This window comes from Tetrao urogallus, assembly GCF_951394365.1.
Source record: "Tetrao urogallus genome assembly, chromosome: 5".
Classification (NCBI taxonomy): Eukaryota; Metazoa; Chordata; class Aves; order Galliformes; family Phasianidae; genus Tetrao; species Tetrao urogallus.
The window spans coordinates 14,624,117-14,642,039 of NC_136818.1; positions in this window are offsets into that span (position 1 = coordinate 14,624,117).

Genomic DNA, 17,923 nt, shown 5'->3' on the forward strand with positions numbered 1-17,923 from the left:
TACATCTCTGAAAGGCAAAATAGTCTTCTTAAATTAGCGTTGACAATAACCAGAATATAACCTCCTATTTCCTGCCCATAGGTAGCCACCTTTCTCATAGACGTTTTTTTCACACCTGTTCCCTATATGGAAAGATATAAAATCCAATTCTTTGAAATATGATTTGGACTTTTAACACTGCAGCATTTTAGGTTCATGAAACTGAGATGGACAACATTACTCCACTATTATTTTTATGTGAAAGAAAGCTATAGTTATTTCTTCGCTAGTTCACGTCCTCAGGCATGATGCTCTCCTCTTCACAGCCACATCATATCCATACCAAAAACTGTTGAACCAGCTGAGCATAGTTTAGCACTCATTCAGAGCAATGCTATAATTGCTCTGAAAACTCTCTTCTAAGACACTTTGTCCTAAACTCTGTGTAATCAGAACATGCATAGGAAAGTATGTAATCAAACTATCTGAGCATATTTATTTTTTTATGGTAGCTTTTGAAAACCTCACAAAGCATATTTGGAGTGAGTGAACAATTAGAGCTGTTGGAAGACTACTGAAAAGTTACACATGATTTCACCAAAGAAGGCGGCAACTAGGACAGACAGAACTTATCACAGCATTTAATAACCTCAGCATGCCATTCAAACCTGTCTGTTTCACAGGTAGACCACCAGTGGACAGGGGGAAAAAAGTTTCCTTAATTCTACAGACATGCATAGAGTTTATCATACCAGTTAGAAATTATTGGGCTCTGTGAAGGTAAAAGAGAACCCACACACATGCATTACTTGATAGCTCTCTTTGAGGTCATAAGCACTGCAACTACCTAATGCTGGCCTCATTTAGATGACTGAAACTCACTCCTAAATACACCACACAAAATAATGCAGAAATCCTGTGCTTGCAAGAGGTAAAAAATACCAAAGGTCTGCTACTGCTGTTTTATTAAAGTCTCACAGTTCTGAACAAATGTGGAGCCATTTTATAAATATCCTCATGAATGCCTATGATAAGTGCCATTAACATAGAATACAAAACTGAATTTGGCATGATGAGATACTTAAAATTTAGACACGCAGTTACTACATTTAAATATATTCTTCACAGATATATTTTTAAACCATTTATTTTTAAAAAACAAGCAATTTCATTGCCTTATATTTGGAGTTTTAATTCCAATCAAGCTAATTTCTAGTCATCACAAACACATACCTGCCAGTAATGAAGGTTGTTTAATTAGGTCCAGATAAAATAGCTCCAATTCTGTTTCTGATCCACCTGTCAAAGCAAATCAGTCTTTTGCATGACTTTAAAAAAAAACAAATTAGTCTAGCTGTTGATTTTTTGAATATTCAAGTAGACACGCTGGAGATGAATCCAAACAGAACTGGTGATTGAACAAAAGCCTGGAACATGACCTCAAAGATGAAGTGATCTTGTTCTGCCAGAAGCAGATTTCCAAGCTTGGCATTTCAGGATTATGAAGTCAAGGACAGGGTGAGAAAAGGCAGCTACTGGGAAGAACAGCAGTGTCTTCTACAGCTTAGGGCAAGGTAACATTTCAATGCTATGTAAAATTAAACACAAATAACAATGTTAAAGGTCGTACTTAAAGCCCCAAAGTCAGGTGATTTCAGAACAGACATGTCCAACTCTTGCCATTATGTCTTTATAGAAAAAAATGCTTGTTTATTTGTGTTACTAGTAGAGAAACAAGCAGATTATCTAGAAGGATTGATATGATTGAATGTTAAAAAAAATTTCATTGGTTTCTCAGATGGACTAATAGTTGAAATACATTTACCGGTAGACAACATAATAATATCAACATAAATTGACCATTGTAAGTGGCATTATTTGATGTATAAAATCCTAATTAAAATGACTCATCACAGCTCTAAGGGATCATCACTAATAATTGCTAACTAGTTTAGAAGCTCTACCAACAACTTCAAAAAGTGCAGGAGTATGTATGTACAAATGCTAGCAGTAGACTGAAAGAAAATACTGATTAAGGAACGCCACACAGAGAAATACTATTAACATTTAGAACACAAAAAAAAAGTAATTCAAATTTTAATGTGGAAAATACTAAGCTCTGGTAAGCAAATCAGCATATATCTGCTTGTTGCTTCTGTGCTTATTGTGTATTCACTTAAGTGAGAACTCACCAAAAAAAGTCAGGATTTCACATTGTTTTCTCCACTCAAGCCTACCATTTATTCCACTGTGATGATTCTTCTCTCATTTTTCATTCTCTTCAAAGTATTTCTACTGATGCTAGAGCACTAACTCTTCTCTAGTCAATTATACATATTGTATTGAAGAACCTTCTGCCTTCTAGAAGATAAACTCGTTCATTTTGATTGATATACAACGCATGAATAAAGCAGCTTCTCTTTTCTTCTGCTTGGTATTCTAAGAATCATCTTTATCTTTGGTTTGTTCAGAATGCACAGTTTTTGACTCAGCTTTCCAAATTCAGTCACAATTGTCTGATTTTATCAGATGCCTACATTTAACTTCTTACCTTGTGCATCCAAATTTGGTAAAGGAGTTACGGCAGCAGTGGATCACAGTTGTTACAGTTGTACCAGTTTACACAATGCTTTTTTTGGAATTGTTTTCTCTGTGAATAAAATCCTGACCCAATAAAGTCAATCAGAATTCTTCCATTTCTCCCTATCAAATCATATGAGAGAAATCTATGTTTATAAGTCTCGAAATACATTCAGGTTTGCTTCGTTACAGTCTTTCCATTTCATTTTTAGAAAATCTGTCTGTTCAGATGATGAGATCTAAACAACCTTAAGCTGTGAAAATGGCAAGTCATTAACTTTTTCTGCCTATGTATGACAAACAGTTTCACAAGTCCTCCTTGAAATGAGGATATGACTTGTTTTTGCCCTCATCTTATTTTGCTCAAGGTACAATGGGAATGAATTAGGATCATGAGTCAGAACATGAGATATTTTTTTTTTGGCATCATTAGGTCTCAGCCTCAGGAAGACCTGTGTATGTTTGCCTTGGCTGCCAAATTAGGGAATAGATTCATATTCACTTGCTCCACCTGGAATGCAAGCTGCTCTTTGCAATAGTGGATGTCATGCTATAGGGCATTTGGCTGTTAAAAGAGTTTATGTTTTAACCTCAGCATTTGCACACATATCACACATTACCTATATGCTTTATATTAATTAGATATCGTTTACAAGAGATTCAGATTCTTGTCTTACATGTACAACCACCACCTCCACTTAGTTAAACTGATTTGTATTTAGCTTTTGTTTATGCATTTTTTAATTTTTTAATTTTTTGCCTCTAGATTGGAAGTAGCTGGATATTCATACTTATTTCAAAAATAGATGTGCATTGTTTCAGAATATACCATGTGTTACTGCTGCTTGAATCTGCAGAAATTCGTGATATCTTTTACAGTAAAATTAATACATAACAATGAGTGGGACTAAACATTTTGCCTTGTTAGATACTTCCTTCCCAAGTGACATTCCCAGGTGAATAGAAGTTGCACAATGCAAGCCTACAGAAAGGAACATGAAAGGTTTCCTTGACCTCTGCTTATGATATTACAAATCTACAGTAATAACAACACATGGCAAAACTGTTAAAGGCAATGAATTAGATAAACTGAGAATTTGGCTAGGTCTTAGAATAGGGCCAGCAGTTGGCCAGTGGTAGATTATTAAAGCTCACACTTTGCTTCATGACATCTTGAAAGTTTTTCTCCATAAGAAGCAATAAGGCCCTTATAGGATGAACAACTCTGCTACCATTTAACCTCTTAAGGCCAGCAGACACACGTAGCTGTCAGTTTATTTGAGCTCCATTCACCACAGAATCTGTCAAGCTTCTAACAGTATTTAGGACTGTGTTAATTTTGCCTCCTAGCTGGTAGCTGCTGCTCATAGCCTCAGCTGCCTCCAAGCAGGTAGTAGGCAGCTACAGACAGCCTGCCTTTCTTAGGTACTTTGAATTATTCGTTTCTGTTAAGATGATACAGTTGTTCATCACATCAGCACTAGTTTTCTGCTCCTCTGTGGTTTTGTACATTCAAAATAAGTTCTGTATCATTTCTCACCTAGCCTTAATATTTCTGACACAGTGCCTCACTAATTATACACCTTCTATTACCACAAAACTAACTCAGCTTGTCTATATTTATTTGTGCTGTAAAAGGCAAAAAATAAAAAGCAATATAAGACTGTCTTACTTCACACACCTGCCTTTCCAGTGTGCTCAAATACATGCCATTAAAACATGCTTTTAACAAGCCAGGTATCGCACCTTTTTCCCCAGCTACAGAGAGCAGGGAGGGGAGGTACTTTGCTGTGTAAAATGGCACACATATTTTGTAGAACTCATGTTCTAATGCTATTAGCTCAAAAGATTGAATTAAATTGAGAAAGGTTAATGAAAGGTTTCAGTCACGATCGCAGTGACCAATCCAAAGCAAAGGGGCAAGAGAAATGGCAGCTTTAACAATTAAACTCCCTCAACACATTCCTTTTAACACAACTGCCATAACACAGTGAAATGCCACAGTTAATCAGATCACACTCACTGCTAACACTCTGCGCTAAAAAGTTGTTGTGATTGCCCTGTTGGGATGTTCTACAAGATGATCATGCTGTTCATTAATCCTTAATAATGGCAGAGCATATTAGATGTCATACAAATTAAGATTCCTAATTGTTTATAAATATCGGACTTATTTATATATTTTCTCTAATCTGATATTTTACAATGGCATCATAAATGTAAAATCAACTCCTTACTCCCCTGTAAATCTCAGTTCTACTTCTATACATACCTAGCAGACATGTTGTGCTGTACAAGTTTCCAGTGTATGCTCAAAGTACTCCTATCTCACTGAAAGCCAAAAGCTAGTCTGGCTCTACATCACAGTGTGTTAATACATCATCTTGCTTTACGTATTTATTTCTTTGAGTCTATTATGTTGTAGGCAAACATCTGAGTAGTTTAACCTCCCCCAAGATTTCATCACATTTTAGGATTTGGTCTGCCTACATATCAAGAAAATTCAATTGCAAAATTTTTATAGATCTAGCATACGTCATAGGAGTAAGTTATCCTACAAACACCCTCTTTTTGCTGCAGTATACTCTGAAGTCCTTGCTGAGGATAAAAGAAAACAAAAAGCGTAAGCTTGCAGAGGAAGAAAGACAATAGACCTGTAATAGCATTAGTTCTGTAAGTAGAAAACTCAGTTCAAGTCACTGTTCCCTTCATGCCTTGGTTGTGTGAGTGAGTTTATCTCTACCCAACAAGGTTGAGAGCACTTCAAACTACAACTCCAGGGTATTTCAGGGTTAAGCAAATAAAACATTTTGGCGCTTTTATATATTTTAGTAACAGAAACACCCCAAAGGAAACTGCAAGTCAGCTGAAGTATCAATGAATAAAAAGGAAATTATTTTTTTTCCTTCACAATCACAAAATACATTACTCATACTTTTTGTCACGGCCCCATAGACTGGTTCTGGACTCATGTTACCATAGGTACAGCCTGCAACCACAGGCACTGCCATGGATGCTGAATTGTCAGAAGGCTTTCCTGCGCCAGGGCAGGAGAACTGGTAGGAACGCAGAGGCAGTGACTGGAAGCCAGACTGTCTTGCTGTGCAACAACCAATGATATTGACTTCCCTGCAATGTCACAACTGCAAATAGTCAAAGGCCTTGATTTCAAATATAATTTAAATGGACAAGCCTGTACTGGAAGAAGCAGTCACATTCTGCCCCTTAATGTCTCACTACTCTATGCCCCAAACTCCTTGGCAGAGCCTTGGGGTAGATCAAGCAGAGAACTTCTTCAAGTTAAACTGAAGCCAGCAAAACAACACATGAAATTTTAAAAAAGATCTTCCTCAATTTGATTCACCATCCATTTAAAAATATATATTTTATCTATATCATTTATACATAATGAAAATGCTCTGAAAAGTAAGATAATATGGCATGATGTGTCAAAGGGGAGAAAACACATTCCCACTAGCAGTAGATGTGTACATCATATTTTGGGTGAAGATGGGCATGCATTCAGGATCTGATGGATTTAGGTAGGCTTAAGATGTTGCTGCTATCATCTATGTGAAGTTACCTCCCCACAAGAGATGTAGCATAACATGCTCCTGCTCTGAATGCCTACACTCCTTATTAGCCTAAAAGTAATACAGGCTATGGAATATGGCAGCTGAGAGGGGCTGTTTCCCAGCACTGGAGCAGGGGCAGAGTGGGAATTTAGGGGACTGCTACATCTTAAATCAGTGCATATCAAATGTACCATATTTATCAGAGCCATACAAGAATAAAAATGGCAATAGGAATAACTTAAATCACTTCTTGGAAAGAATGCTTGATAGTTTTGCTAGTCTGTCCTTCATATAGCAAGTTTTTTGTAGCTTTTACAATTTTGCAGATATCAACTTGAGGAAATACATTATAGAGATATCAAAATACTTAAATAAGGGTTAATGAAAGGTTTTAGTCATAATTGTAATGACCATGACCTAATAGAAGGTCAAGGAACTTTGCAATTAAAAAATAATATCAAACTTTCATTTATCCATTGCTAGAACACGAAGAAATGCCACCATTAATTATACTCCACATTGATTACTAGAAGTTGTCATGTATCTCTTTGAGGATGCAAGATGGTTGTTATGGCAATGAGATGCTGTTAAAAATTCTCTGTAAGACCTAATTAGGACGTTTGTTTAAACTGATAAGGATTTTTTTAACACTCTTTTTTTCACTTTTATCCAGTTTTTTGTTTAGCTGTTTGCTTTTAAAATCTTAGGAAGACATTTTTAAACTACTCGAGGACTCAGACTGTTTATGTAAGTTATACCAGACATCTTCCTCTGCCTTTGCATGTTTCTGAATAGTGAAAATCTATCCACTTAAAACATTTTCTCTACACAAGCATCAGGGTTATTTCTGTTATACACAGTGATTCAAAATGCTGATCTGACACCACGTAGACATGAAGGAGAAAATTTCCACTAAAAACTGTGGCTTCAGTCTTTCTTTACCATCCTATAACACACAGCAGGATCCTGATCTCCTTGTTCAAAAAAAGCACCTACAAAATAGTGTACATAATGTATGTTGAATACGGATGGCATGTGAGTTGGACATGGTCAGCATGTGGCCAATGTTTTTTGTTACATGTTTGTTACACAACAGAATTATGGGATGCTACTCACAGGGATGTGAACAAGCTTGTAGAGGGATTCAGGTTCAACAATTAGAAGAGTAAGGTGCTGCAACTTGGTCAGGGCAGCCCAAGGCATGAGTACAGACTGGGAGTAGAGCTTACAGAGAGCAGCCCTGCAGAGAAGAACTTGGGTGTTCTCAGAACAGGGGGTTGGGAATAGGTGATCTTTAATGTTCCATTCCAATGCAAGCCATTCTACGATTCTATTCATGAAGTTAAAATTAACTTCTTGTTTTAATTGCTTATCAATTGCATAAACAAAATTCCCATGATCTCTTTGGAATCTGATACCTTTCTATATAAAATTTCATATTTTTAATGAATTTTTACTGTTTAAAATGTATATGTATGTAAATTATTATGCATCTGAGCCTTTCACATCAGAGGTGAAGCATAAATACTAAATCAATGTGTAAAACATCATGTCTGCTTTGATTATACCTAAATATAAATATATATATATATTTTACTCTATTTTTAGATGTATTATAGTGTAAAGTGTATAGATTGACACCCTTCCCAACTGCTTCTTACAGTTTTATAATAACAAAGTGAAACTTATCTTAAAAATATACATAATCATGAAGGACCAGGAAAAAAAGTCAGCTGCCTAGTGCATAGATATATAATTGATATTCCTTAACTGAAGGATGAATATCCCAGCAACTACGGAATACTGTCTTATATTTCCTCAGAACAGAGCTACCTCCTGCAGGTGGTCAATTTAGTGCAATTTTTTGCTTAAAATGGCTGAGGCGGTATAAAACTTTCCTTTAGTTTAGATGGCATTTTTGCTCACGCTTTCCATAATTTATTATTGATTAGTCTTAGATTTATTGCCTATATTTTAGCTAACAATTTAGTATTCAAGAGATTTTAAAAATAAAACAGCTACAAAATGCTGCAATTCGGCAATTGTGCCAAAGACCATTTTTCTTGCCCATGGACGTGATTGACATATGAATGTGACTCAGGAAGAAAACACTATTAATATGAAAAAAGTTATGACTTTTGAATGATGTTAGCTTGCCTTGTAATTCCCTGGGCTATATGTGCATTTCATATCTGGTAAGTACGTATAGTGAGATTGTCTTTACACATTTTAACTTTTTAAATAATTTTGTTAAATGCAGAAGAGGGGAAAATAAAGACATATTATTAATAAACAAGCAATTAAACAGGTTAGGGCAACAATGCAGCGCTGGTCATTCAGGAACCCTGTGCTAATTTTAATTAGCTGCTTTCCCTTGCTTTCAAATGTAATTAAAGCAGCTTAGTTGTGCTCAGTGATGCAAACCACCTTATTTAATCACTAACATTATTTCCCTGAACTATTAATGATTTTCAAAATGCTTGTTTATGCAGAATTAGAACAGTAATTATCTTACCAGTTAATTTTGTACCTTCACATTTCACACCTCGCTCAAACGTCATTCATTTACCACAGCCTTTCTGTCAAAACAAAGAAATGCTTGTTCTAAATGTGCTTCTGACTGCCAAATTGAAAGCCAAGTTTTGTAACACTAATAAAGTAGCTCCCAAGTGAAACAGGTGTAGTAATTTAGACCCTTCCTGTCTTGAGCTTGCACGTACATGCTATGTCTTTTCTTTATTAGCTTTAAAATGAGAGCTTGGTGTGCAAAATAAGCTATTTAATTCAGACTTGTGGAGCAGAATATAATCTTTAATTTAAACTAGAGCTGTAAAAAAAGGCCTTTAATTTTAACTGGCATGTGCGTGTGAATTTGAATTAATAATCCAGAAAATTGAAACTGTTTTGCTGCTGTTGCTGGATAGTGACTGTTCTTCACATGCCCTTAGTCTCACTCACTGTTTCTCTCTCTCCCACGCTTTGCCTGGTGCTATTTTATGATGTTGCCGCCTTAACATATTCTAAAAAAGGAATTCTCAGTTGATCGAACACTTGCAAAAATGTATTGTGTTGAAATAAATTCTATCTGTGTTAATGCAGTGCACATAAAGAATGTAATTAGTGTATTCATTATATCTACTTAAGACAGAATTTAAATGCACTATGAATTTACACTTCACAAATCATCAGATTTAAATATTTCTCCCATTAATTCTTTTACTGTAAGCTAACAACTAATTGAGTACTTATAATCAAAAATACAATAGCCTTACAAACAGCACGTGCTTCTCTCCTAAACTCGTAAGAAAGTCTTCCCTATTACTGAGGAATTCAGGCAACTGCCCAGTGTCATACAAATGAAAATCTACGGCAGAACTAGAAATAAAGAAAAGACAGCTCCATCTTTCAGCTGTTCTGAAGTCTCTGTGGTGTCCCATGTTTATCCCAAGTTGTGCAGCGAATGCTGGAGATGAGAGTGTTGCTTCTTTTTCAGAAGATGGCCCTGAGCCAGATGAGCAGCCTATGGGGAGTCAGTCTGCCTCTTTCATCTCTGGGGCCACAAATCAGACAAATAGACATCTACCGATTTAATTCAATTCAATTAAGTTCAAAATTTCATCCAAAAGATAGGAAAACAGACCTCTCCTGCAAATCAAGCCTATCAATTACACACTGCATATGTGGATAGCACAAACACATGAACATTTGGGAACATCTCTCCTAAAAGAAAGGGACAAAAAGAATGGATTTAATGTAACGTTTCTAACTCTGACGTAATGTAACAAATGTTTTCACAGGTAAGCTAATTGCAAACAGAGTATTAGATCTTAGCTTCTAAAGGCTCATTAATGGGATTAAATTTAAACATGAAATTGGTGCATATGATCTCCCATGGACTACTTTAAAGCATAAAGATATGCATTTGCATAAAGGGAAGGCAAGGCTGACACTTTACACAGCATTAGTGTATGGTGTTCATTAGAGGCACTGAATCACTGCAGCAAAGATTTTAAATACCCAACTGCATTTTACAAATATTCTTTTTAAATACATTATAAGTTATACAGAAGAAAGCACAGACCAATGTGAAAAGTATACTGTTTTAGTTAAAAAGTTGTATTTCATTTAAAAGTTTCACATTCAATCTGATGAAGTAGTTATACTTTAATAGATTTAAATGTATTAAATTTAAATGCGTTTCCAAAGGTTCTATAAATTTGGGAGAGCTAAAATTATTTCAGTATTTTCAGAATGCCCAAGATCCATCGTCTCCTGGCAACTAGCAATCACATGGCTGTAGAGGTTTTGGCCTACTGTTACAATGCCGTTATGTGTTTGGTTGATGATTTATTCAAACCCAGTTTCAAACCTGCTGTTAGCTCCCTCATTGCTTTAATGCAGCTACTCTACCATTCATAACTGTCAAGAACCAATTCATTGGGACTTGGGCTTATTAAGCCCCCAAACTGTGTAGTGCACATACTCAGTTTTGTGCCTGGAAATGTGAATAAATACTATACTTTCCTTCCTTTTAAATTGATCTCTGGTATTTTTAACACCATGCAATATTTCTATCTTGTTATCAAGACACTCAGCCATGAACTCGAGAGAATGCACCGCCTGCAGCTCTGCGCAATCCTGGCTGCCTCTTTCCTAGCAGAGGGAGAGGGTGCCTTGACGCCCTGCCCTTACAGTGACTTACTGAATGGACAGAGGATAAGGTTTGTGATTCTACAGTGAAGCAAGAAGGACAAGCTCATCTTCTGCACACAGCACTGTACCTGGAGAAACAGCAATGGCCTTCTTTTCCTAAACAGTGACTCACTGCTTTCTAGGAAAGCAAAGAGGTTGCTCTGGCAATTAAAGAAGCAATCACAGTGGATATTTACCCTATTGAGGACAATATATCAATTCTCTTGGTCAAACATACCAACTGTATAAATAATATAAGGAGAAAATGGGTTTTGAAAATAAAATATTACTTAACAAGTGCATTTATATTTTAATCTAGCTCTGTTAATTCAATAGTTTTAAAAAGGCATATTTGAATTGGAGGCTCTAATGGTTTTTCATGTTGAATAATACGGTAATGGGATTTTTCTCCATTCTGTACACATGAGGAACATTCTAAAATGTGTTGCCACAATTACAAAGCAGCAGTGTGCATGCTATTTAATGTGAGCATGGGAATAAAGCTGGTTTTAGCCATTTGGTTTAAAACAATCATAAATAGCCATTTTAACATAATGATTCCAGTATAAAATGCTTTGCTTTAATTTCAAGGATTCTAGTGGGGAAAACATAATATTCTGAGGACTAATTTAATTTAAATTAGGACTACTGTGAAAGTCAGGTTCTGACTTAATGGCAATTAAATAAAGTTTGAGGTTGTGTCTTCTGTTTTGTTCTGACACAAATATGTCTCAAAAAGGAAATTAATATAAATATATATAAATTTAAATATGCCATCAGGAATAATTGGAGAGTCGGTAGGTGTTTTTCTTGAGTTTTTGCTGATGTTTTGCCAATCTCATAAAGAATTTCTAAAGAAGAACAGAATGGCACTTTACCTTCTGGACAGCTAGATGTTTATCTTTGCTGTCATGCAAAATGTTGCAATTCCATTCAAAGAGAGAAGATTAGAGTAACATAGAAAATATGATAAAACAGTTCACAATGGTAGCTACTCATTTCACACATCAAGGAGTCTAGACTCATCTGGTACACAGAGACTAACAGGGATCCCCTTAACCCTAATGAAGGTCACTCGTGAAGAGCAAACACACTTTCTTACCAGCTCTACAAATTTTCATGAAGGCATTACCACAAATAACTTCTTAAAGTTTCTCAAAATTAACACAACACCAATTGATTGCTCTACACCTTAAGCCTGATGCTGTAAATACAACAGGCCCCACTTCCTATATTCAGGAGTGGCTGCAACAAGACTAGTTTGCATTATAACCAGGAGCCCTCATGGAAAAAGCCCTACAAGAAGTATCAGGATAGTTACGTGATAGAAGAATGAGAGCATATGCAGGGTTTACAGTACGACAGAAATCCTGGAAAATTAATCATCATTACTTTTATACACAGAAGATGCAGTTTTCTCAGCAGATAATTCTTTTGTGGCAATTTAAGGTTCTTAAATTTAGCAAGCCTTGAACTGCCAAATACACAGTGTTCAGGCTTTGTCTTAAACTAAATAGTGTTCACTGTTGCTCAATGAAAATCTTTTGCAAACTTGGAAAGAGGTGAGAGCACTTTGTTCTCAAGTCTTTATAGCAACCTATAAAAATGTCTGTCTGTGGAATTGTGAAGTTATGTGCAGCACTCCTGTGGTCTCTGTCAGTGTATTAACTAAATGCTGTTTATTTTTCATTTGAATGAAGCAATTAGGAATTGGTTAAGTTTTCCTAAATAATTGCTGGTTTTTCTTGGATGGCTTCAAATGGAAGTTCAGGTAAAATCAATATTGATTAGATTTTACTATAGTGATCACATCTAAAGTTTCAGAAATTAACTGCTGGGAGTTTGGATCCAGCGTCTCAGCCTTATTGGATAAGCCCACAGAAGCACCTCAGCCAAACTTCTATACCAAACTGTCCTATCAGATACTTATGTCTGTTCTTTTAATGACATGTATATTTGGCCTGACATACCAGAAAGAAATAAAACGAATGAAATGATGGGTAGGTGTAGCAACTTATAGTCTCCAAATTACTGAACCATTTCTTACTCAGATACAACCTAGAAGAAGTTCAACCACCAAAAACTATCAGCAGTTCAACCAACAAACAAAAATTGTAGCAGAGAGAGAGAGAACAGAAGAAAAGAAGCTCAGTAGGTCAATCAGTACAGCTCCGTACTTATAAGCCTGGTCTATTATTAACAAATGATAATCTGTAAATATCTGTATAACTGTTTCATATAAATTATGACAATTACATAGCCTCCTTAAACAGCTGCTCCCATTCCCCAGTTAGCATTATTGTCTGATAGATTGCTTCTTTCCCTTACACATAATACAGATCTCATTTGCTACACATTGAAGAAGTACTTCTTCCTCTATCCTTGGTGAAAAGACCCTCCTTTTGTAAAGTATCCTGTACAAGACGCCCCCCCTCCCTTGCAGTTTTCAGAGAATATAGCCCTGACCTCTCACTGCCCATCCTGTTCTTGCAGAAGCAATCTTATCTTTCAGCTACTTAGAAGATTGTGAGGTTTTATTTATAAGCTCAAAGCCCACAGAAATAGTAACTGCTTGTATGTGCAGTGCTTCCTCATCTTTCCCCATGAAAGAACAGATAGATGCATATACATCTAGTTTATTGGTTATAGTATTTGGGTGCCCTAAAGAGATGTCTGGAAACAAGGCTTCGCATCCCTAAGGTATCTCCCAAATGCTCTATATACATACATACATACTTACATATATATATATATGTATTTCTTGAAAAATAACATTCTGACATGAATTTAGGTATGGGAGTATATCAGGTGTGTAAAACACGGTTATTAGACTTGAAGAGTTTAGCACACCTTTGTTTTAATAAAAGGAGAACTGCATTAAGTCCCACTTCCATTAGCAGAGAGGGAAAATCCATATCTGTGTGCAAATTCAAAGGCAGAAGTAACACAAAATTTTCCAACTTATGTTGGAAAATCCCAAAGAGAGTAACTCACTGGGAAAGTAGAAGTATTTATCTACTGCCTGTGAGTGTCAAGGATTCTTATTTATTAGTGTGATGAACAACAAACCTAAAATTACTGTGCACAGATAAAACATAGATCAGATGGGCGGTCTGTTTATGTACAAAGTGCTGCTCAATGAGTCTGTTCATGGCCTAGATCTCATTTTAAAAGAATGAGTATATGCTCCAGAGCACTTTTGCACATCATTCTCTCACTGCCTTCTGCAGTGAGCCTCCATGCTTGGAATCTCTGGCAGCTTAGATGAAACCCATAATACTTTTGTAACTACTGCATTTTGACAGCATCAGACTTGACTGATGTAAAAGGAAGCAGGAAACCTAGTAAATTCTATTACAAGTTGAAGTTTCAGTCCTATACCCAAAGGTGCATGAGGTAAAGTATTCAGTGTTTTCAATCATCTTCTTCTTTACTATGGCCAGTTCCAAGTAACATCATCTGAAACAAAAGCATTAGGTTTTATATTTTTTGCAAAGTTGTGGCCTTCCTTCTGATTCACTTGGCAGTTTGGGAGCGTAGGGAAGGGGTAGATTAAATTGGAAAATATGAATAACAAATAAAAAAATAAAATTGATTGAATAAACAATTTCCTCTAGACTGTTTCTTAATAAGTGATCAATTTTTTAATCAATATTCATTACTTCTCAGAACATACCAAACTGTTTATCGAATAAATGAATGGTTGAAACTACAATGACATGAAATCAAATAGGTGAACCAATTCCTTTAATAGCATGGGTTGAACAGGCCACCTCATCTTACTTGGTTGAAACTGCAAGCCAAAAATTCAAGACCATCGAATAAGTGATCCAAATAAAAGATTCAATTTGTTTTAGGGAGCACGTGTTCTTATGTTTGACATGCACAGACATATCACCATTAGCTGATTTATGCAACGTTTCAAAATTCCACTTGAAAGTTTATTTCTTTTTGAAAAAACTTTTGCGTTTTCTTTCCCACAAATCTTTAGTAGTCAGCATACTGCAAAGATCTGAAAAATGAGATCTGCAAAACCATTCACAGTGAAGTCTTCAGGCATGGCAAATGGATTTCCTTAAGTTTTATTCACCAGTATCAGATTCAGTGGTATGTATAAGCTATCTACTGAACCTAATATATACTTCTGACAATTTTATATTATTTGTCATGATGTAAAAAGTCCTTTTAAGGTACATTTGTTCTGAAGTTCTTTTCTTTTGTTAAAGAAAGAGCACTGGAATACAAATTCTCCAGGAAATGTTTGGCCAGTTGCTTAAGATGTCAGAAAACATATTAATTTCTACATGGATCATGTAGAAAGATCATGTCATTTATATGGTCTTCGATTCATATTTCTTCCAGTACATTAGCATACTTAATCTTTACTTGTATTCATAATACATGATTCTACTTCTTAAGAAAAAAAAAAAAAACACTCAGCTGTTAATTACTATTTAGGAGCTCTCTTTTTAAAATCTATGTTAACTTGTCCCAATTAAGTTGATATAAGAACAAATAGTGATATAATTCTAAAGTTCTGCAGAGATAAAAGTACAAAACAAATGACAGTGCAAAGAATCAGAGGGACAGTGAGTCCAGTTTGTACACATTTTGTAAATTAAGCTCACGTGCTCACTGTTGTCATAATTAATTATAGAGGAAACAAATATCTATTCTGCTAGTAGACAACAACAAAAACTTTCATAGAATCACCAAGGTTAGAAAAGACCTCCAAGATCATCCAGTCCAACCACTCACGTATCACCATTATTTCCCACTAAACCCAGTACAACATCTAAACATTTCCTGAACACCTCCAGTATCTGTGAGTCAACCATCTCCCTGGGCAAACCCATTCCAGTACCTAAGGACTCTTTCAGAGAAGAAGTATTTTCTAACATCCAACCTGAATTTCCACAGGTGGAACTTGAGGCCATTCTCTCTAATCCTATCACAAGTTATGTGGGAGAAGAGGCTGAGTCCCACCTAACTATAACCTCATTTCAGGTATCTGTAGAAAGCAATAAGGTCTTCCCTGAGCCTCCTCTTCTCCAGGCTAAACAATCCCAGTTCCCACAGCTGTTTCCCACAGGAACCCCTCATCAGCTTCAGTGCCTTTCTCTGAACACGTTTCAGGACCTCAATGTCTTTCCTGCAGTGAGGAGCCCAAAACTGAATGCAGTACTGGAGGTGCAGCCTCACCAGTGCTGAGTACAGAGGGATGAACATTCCTCTGCTCCTGCTGGATACACTATTTCATATACAAGCCAGAATACCACTGGCCTTCTTGGCCACCTGGACACACTTCTGCAGATCACAGAGGATTTCTGCAGATGGTAAAAGCCTACAGCGAAACAAAGAAAACGGTTAGAGACTGAATCTTAAATCTAATTTTACTTTCAGTGCCAATGTACCTTACAGGCATGCTTTCTGGTAACAAAGCTGTAAGTTCTATAAGCAGTCTCCAAATACTTCAGCAGAGTAACAAATAATTAAAGAGAAGAATGTCAAGAAAAGAAAGAAAAAAAATTAGTAATGGGTCAGACAGACCTCGTTTTTCAAGTTATCTCTATGCAGCAATGCAGAGTTTCAGCAAAAGCAACCCACAAGGGTTTGCATTCAGAGAACTGCTTCCACGTTGACCTTAAGGTTAAAAAATGTTAACTACTGAAATGAAGTTGTTTCCAGTCAAAATATATAAATACTCCACAGGAATTCTAGTCTAATCACCATCATGCACAACACACATATTCAAGGAGAATTTCAGAACTATCTGACCACATAAGAACAATAATCACTGACAAAACAACATTGGTCCTTAATTCCAAGAAAAAAAAATCACGGCAGAAGCGTTCTGGACTCACTCAGAGCTTTCAGCTTCCTTAGTCTGGCAGTTTGCACTATTCTCTTTAGCAGACATCTGCACAGGTTTGTTAAGACCTTTGGAAATTTTTAGCAAGTACTTTATTTTTCAAGTGAAGCTTGCCTAAAATGGCTGTGCTTGTCCTCTTGGAGAGGCAACAGGAGACTGAAGCCTGCAGAGGTTTCTGTCCCAGGGACTGGCCAGAAGATGGTGGCAGAGAGCAGCTCTGCTCCCTCTTGCTTCGATTTACCATGGTCATTACAATCCCCACGCTCCAAGGTCTTCTGGGCAATTTGTTGTGCTGCTACACAGCAGCCTCCTGACTTGTCCCACCAGCATATTCCTTATGTTTTCAGACAAGAAACCAAGTTCCAAGCATTGCCCTAGCTACAGCTCACTCAGTGCTCTTCCAGTAGTGCACTGCAGGCATACTCACGCACTCAGAGCTACCACTCTCTCACCTCTGCTAAGGAACCAAGTATCATGTCATCAGTTTTGGTAGTGATAAAAATCAGACATATTCTGGAGCCATTATTGCCTAAAATGTTAATGCAGTTTACTTTTTTTAAATGTGATCGATAGCTGAGAGAAAAGTGCCCATAAATTACTAAAGGCAAATACCATTCTATTAGCACTCAAGAGATTTTGCAACATTTGCCAGTCTGTTTTACTGGAAAAAAAATTAATTTGCTGAAAGCCTAGTTGCTTTGGTTTTTTTTTTTTTTACCTGTCTTTGTCTTTCTCCGTAAAGGAGGGATATTTCTATCATGAGTCATTTTCAGAGATGTAATTCCGATGTACTCTACCTATAGGTTTCAATTAATGTTCTACCTCACCATCAGTCTTTACATTGCATGTTTTATGAAATCATTAACTATTGTCATGTTTCTATTATGATACTATTAGGAAATAAAGAGACATATGTAAATGAAGTTGTAAAATAAATGTGCGACAGTTACTAGGAGCAACATCTGTGCACTATCATACATGTTTACACTAATTTTCTAAAGATTGTTCCATTCATTATGGAGCATTGTTACTTGCAGTGGCACAACCCTTATTTCCATGCATTTAGGGACTGAAGCAAAGAGAGGGTAAATGAGCGCCTAATCAATACCACTTTTCATTTTACTTCTAATGTGCTGCTTTTCCCTTTCTTTTCTTCATGCACAAATCCAAAAAAGATCCTGACGTTACAGTCATAAAATGTAATTCTTCTGCAGAAACACAGACA